The sequence below is a fragment of the Saccostrea cucullata genome, unplaced genomic scaffold (genome assembly GCF_032062105.1).
Source record: "Saccostrea cucullata isolate Sc308-1 unplaced genomic scaffold, CSIRO_AGI_Scuc_v1 ctg8092, whole genome shotgun sequence".
In the NCBI taxonomy this organism is placed as follows: domain Eukaryota; kingdom Metazoa; phylum Mollusca; class Bivalvia; order Ostreida; family Ostreidae; genus Saccostrea; species Saccostrea cuccullata.
Genome location: NW_026927503.1, coordinates 14,109 through 19,692, shown reverse-complemented (window position 1 = coordinate 19,692; position 5,584 = coordinate 14,109). Strand labels below are relative to the sequence as shown.

Below are 5,584 nucleotides of genomic sequence, written 5' to 3'. Positions count from 1 at the left end.
AAAGGAGATCAATAGACAAACATGCGCTGACTATGTATTAAGCCTGTAAAAAGATGGGCGTACTCATTATCCTATGGAGATTCCAGAATATGCGATGACCCCTCCCTATAAAAACGACTTCGAACTTCGTTAATACGAACTTTTAATTAACGTAATTTCACAAAGTTGCAGTTAGGACATTGACCATTTCTGCCATTGAAAGAGAAATGCCCGTTTTCAAAATTAATTATGTCGCATTTTTTAAGTTTCCTTAAGTGCAGTCATCCTTTCACATTTCTGCTTTTGAAATGGAGGTCTCATTTCACTTAAAATATAATACCGGTACATTATTTAATCTTAATGGTGCATGTACATTTTTAAAATAAACTTTGCAGTTTAAATAGAATGTGGAAAAAAATTACATGAAAGGCTATTTGATTTGCACTTTTATACAGGTTAATAACATCTTCAACTTGTAATGCAAAATGATGCATTTTACATATTCACAAACTCAAAAAATGGTGAAAAATCTAATAGAATATATGCAAGGATGCAGTTTGAAAAATGCATGAGATCATGTACGAGTCCAGCTTCACCCCGTGAGCCTGTCTGTGCTTGATTAAGTTTAAATTATGTTTTTATGTCTGTGGTAAATGTTAGTGTGTTTGCATATATGTCCAGCTTCACATATTTTCATGTATGTGCTCGGCTTCACACGCTTTGGAAAATATGTAATAGGTTGTGGCAGATGCATGTGTATTTGCGTATGTGTCCAGCTTCACACACTTTCATGTTTGTGCTCGACTTCACACACCTTGGAAAATATGTAATAGGTTGTGGCAGATGCATGTGTATTTGTGTATGTGTCCAGATTCACACATTTTCATGTATGTGCTCGACTTCACACACCTTGGAAAATATGTAATAGGTTGTGGCAGATGCATGTGTATTTGTGTATGTGTCCAGCTTCACACATTTTCATGTATGTGCTCGACTTCACACACCTTGGAAAATATGTAATAGGTTGTGGCAGATGTATGTTTGCATATGTAATGTATCCAGCTATACGCGTACACTTTTTCATGTGTGTGCTCGATTTACACGTCAACATAATAAATGTTAAATATGTAATCATGGTGGTGTAAAAGGTTTACAAGTGTATGATCATGATGCACAAAGAGAAAAAAAAGTTCTGTGTTTTTTGTTTTGCAAATCTACATATAAATAAACTAAAATTATGTCCTGTTGAGAAACTGACAATCATAATAAGTAACATATTCATTTTACATAACGGTACTGAAAATTACACATCCAGTTTAAATTACTGTACTGAAAATTGAATTTGTGCAAAAACTCTCTGGCTGCTTGCATGTTCATCTATAAATCTCCAAGATATTTCCTAGTTAGCCTGTAGCGCCCCATCGGACAGTCTTACAACACATTTCATAATCTCAGTTTGCATTTATAAATCAATTTATCCTTGTTCCTCATGTCTTGAAAAATAGATGCTGAAATTCTAGTCTACAGTTTATTTACACAGCACATCACAAATAGAAACATTCAGGAAAAATGAATCACAAAAAATAAAATCCAAGTAAAATATTCACATGTACATATAAATCCGAGAAATATAAGGTAATATTCCAAGTAAGTATTTAGCTTTATCTATCTCTAACATTTCTATCTACTAAGTCTTCTATATTTCAATCTTCCTATCTTATTTTAAAATTCTGTCGCACTATAGATATACTCAAGATCTGTTCCTGATGATCAGGAGAACATTATAAGATCCTTAAGATCAAGAGTCAATACACAGGTCATTAGGATCAGCAGGGAGTTATATATAAAGAAGGGGCAATTTATATACAAATAAGATTATAATGTGTTAACAATTAAGTAATGAAGAGTTATATTACAGATAAGATATTCTAAATCGCTACAAGTTTACAAATTCTTGATCATTGATAACAGTATATATTCTTGACAACTGTATTGAATTCCCCTCTCTGACATCTTTTCGTGTTCACCAATTAGTTCAACAGTCATCTGGGTACTCAGGTGTTGTACAAGTCCTAAAAAATCATTTTCAAAATTATAAAAAAAAACAATACAATTTTTAGATAGGTTTTCATTATTACTTCTATTGAAATTAAAGCACAAGCTTTTGAATGCATACTTAAGTAACTTAAAACATATATAACTATACATAATGGAAATTTAGACAAAGCAACTCAATGTCAAACATATGTAACATCTGTAATATCCATGAAACTTACTGAGATACTTAAAATGTTTGTGGTGTGCTTTCACTAAGCTAAGCAATATATAAACATTTCTTGATTACGGTTGAAGTCCAGTTCTCGACTGACTTGCACATTCATATTGATTAGTTCTATGTTGATAATCTCTTTCAACAATTTTCATCACAACATCTGAAAGTAATCTACCTTCAAAATTAAATCTGACGCTCACCTCAGGTGCATACAGACTCCCTGTACAAATGCATGGAAAATGAAATTTTGAATAAAAAATGAATTATCTCTTCACAATACCTGGCCTTTTTAAAAAATGTGAGGAAATAATTTAAATATATTCTTTACATATAATCATTAAGTGAGTATCCAACAATGTTGAAAAAAAGCCATCTCTAGAATTTTACATTTATATTGAATGAAAAATGCATTGTTCCCTCTAGTTAAAAAAAACTCAAAAGACATTACCTAAAATGGAATGAGGTACAACTGTGACTGGTGTATCAGGCATGACCAATAAACACAACACCTTTCCATCCTTAGCAGCATGCATTAGCTCCACATTCCTTGCTTCTACAAAAATATACAATGAAAATTTTAAAAATGAGAGAGAAGAGTGTTACATGTACTTGGGGGAACAGAGGAAGGAATTTTGAAGTCAGATTGATTATATTTTTGCCAGTGTTGGGACGGATAAATTTCCATAATAAAATGAAACGAATTATTTGCAACAAAAAAGACACATGTATTACCTTGCAGTCACCGTCGCACATAATGTACATACAACTGACAACATCCCAAAGCTCTTTCTTTGTTTACTTGGCGAAATTTTCTTTGCATTCTAGACTGGTTCTCTGCTCTGGTTCCCATACATTGCCGTGAATAAGTCCTACGTTTATTGGTTTTGTTTACAAGCTTCAACATCAATTAAATCTCCAGCACATTTACAGTCTGTTTCGTAAACTACACTGAAAAAAATACTTAACACACCGTTGGCAGCTCAGTATTATGTAATACTCTTCATTCAAGTAATATGTAAATCTTCTCGAATGTTTAAATTGAGTAAATCTTCAGTGTGAGAGAATATATAGCGTTTATTCCGTTATTTGCTTTCTTTCCTTGCATTATGAAATAATTTTTTTCAAGTTTCTCTCTATACTACGAAAGCCGGATAGGCTCATTTCTGAAAAGATGAAAAAAAATATTTACTCGTTATAACGAGTTAATTTTCTCGTTATAACGAGTTAATTTTCTCGTTATAACGACTTAGTTATCTCGTTATAACGAGTTTAGTTCATGTATCTGAGGTCAATATCTGTCTTCCTGGGTCATTATAAATGCATATTGACCGTGCATTGAGTCCATATTTATTATATTATATAAATAATAATTTCCTATTTTTTTAGTACAATGTATATTTTCCTTATGTTTACAGAGATAGTATTAACCATAAATAAGTTGAATGTAAATGTTTAAGAATTCATTGAATATCACTCAGAAGAAATTGTTTCGGTAATAAATTTTAACCAATATCAGAGAGGTTGAGATTTCAAACGTGTACGTGTACGGGTACGTCTAATAGGGGAATAACCAAAATTCTGTGTGTATTACGTCATCAATTTAAGTGACGACAAAATTGCTACACGTTCGTAAAACTTGTAGAATAGAATCTACACGTAGGTGAAAACGTGTAGCTTTAAAAATAAAAATTAGCCAATTTAAGTGTGAAAATGTGATTGTTATACATTATATAGGATGTTTACTTACACCAGCACTTATTTTTATCAAGTTTTGATTACAAACTGACGACAAAAAAATTTCTAGATAGTTGAAACAGAGACACCAATCGCAGTGTACATGTACATGTTACACGTCATAAAAATCTCAACAGACACATTAAAAATAACGTGTACGTGTACGTCAAAATTTCTACAAGTACACTTACGCGTACAAGTTTAAGATCTCAACCTCTCTATAACGCAATATACCGGTATCTATCTCCGAATAACACAGAATACCCCCTCCCCCAGATTGAGAATCGCAGTCGTTTACACTTGCAGAGGAAATGCACTCACAAAATATAAATTACCTATGTCTTCTAAAATACCGGTAAGATACAATCTTACATGACATGATTGTCTTTATTTTCTTTAGTCTCCGTAATCGCGTACACAGCGTCAAAACTCTAACTAAGTCGTTATAACGAGATACTAACTCGTTATAACGAGAAAACTAACTCGTTATAACGAGATAATTAACTCGTTATAACGAGTTAATTTTTTTTTTTTATCTTCTCAGAAATGAGCCTATCCGGCTTTCGTACTATACAATATAACGGAATAAGCTGCATTTTCATGAATAATTTCATTAATTTATCAGGGAATTCATTTCATACCGAATGAATTTTAGTTTTAATCAAACTGAGTAAATCTTTAGTGTGAGAGAATATATAGCGTTTATTCCGTTATTTGCTTTCTTTCCTTGCATTAGGAAATGATTTTTTTCAAGTAACTCTCTATACAATATAACGGAATAAACTGCATTTTCATGAATAATTTCATTAATTTATCAGGGAATTCATTTCATACCGAATGAATTTCAGTTTTAACCAGACTGAGTAAATCTTTAGTGTGAGAGAATATATAGCGTTTATTCCGTTATTTGCTTCATTTCTTTTGCATTAGGAAATGAATTTTCTCAAGTTACTCCTTAAATAATATGACGGAATAAACTCTAATTTAACGAAAAATTTAATAAATTTTCTTCAATTTATAAGGGAATAAAGTTTTCATGCTTGTTTTATTACGGAATAAACCAGAACTTTCATGTTTTATGTATTGTATGTTTAAACGTTAATTAAATTAAAACTTTGTAGATTAATCATGAATGAATCATAATATAAAAATACTTTACACACCGTTGGCAGCTCAGTATTATGTAATACTCTTCATTCAAGTAATATGTAAATCTTCTCGAATGTTTAAATTGAGTAAATCTTCAGTGTGAGAGAATATATAGCGTTTATTCCGTTATTTGCTTTCTTTCCTTGCATTATGAAATAATTTTTTTCAAGTTTCTCTCTATACTACGAAAGCCGGATAGGCTCATTTCTGAAAAGATGAAAAAAAATATTTACTCGTTATAACGAGTTAATTTTCTCGTTATAACGAGTTAATTTTCTCGTTATAACGACTTAGTTATCTCGTTATAACGAGTTTAGTTCATGTATCTGAGGTCAATATCTGTCTTCCTGGGTCATTATAAATGCATATTGACCGTGCATTGAGTCCATATTTATTATATTATATAAATAATAATTTCCTATTTTTTTAGTACAATGTATATTTTCCTTA

At 31.3% G+C, this 5,584-nt stretch overlaps 1 long non-coding RNA gene across 1 annotated transcript; it reads right to left on the bottom strand.

Moving 5' to 3' along the window:
• Positions 1 to 274: 274 nt before the first annotated feature.
• LOC134274671 (uncharacterized) lies at positions 275 to 2,970 on the bottom strand. The gene is made up of 3 exons (XR_009993669.1): positions 2,700 to 2,970; positions 2,345 to 2,411; positions 275 to 2,051 (listed from the first exon to the last, which is right to left on the bottom strand). It is a non-coding gene; the product is annotated as an uncharacterized LOC134274671 (long non-coding RNA).
• Positions 2,971 to 5,584: the final 2,614 nt, after the last annotated feature.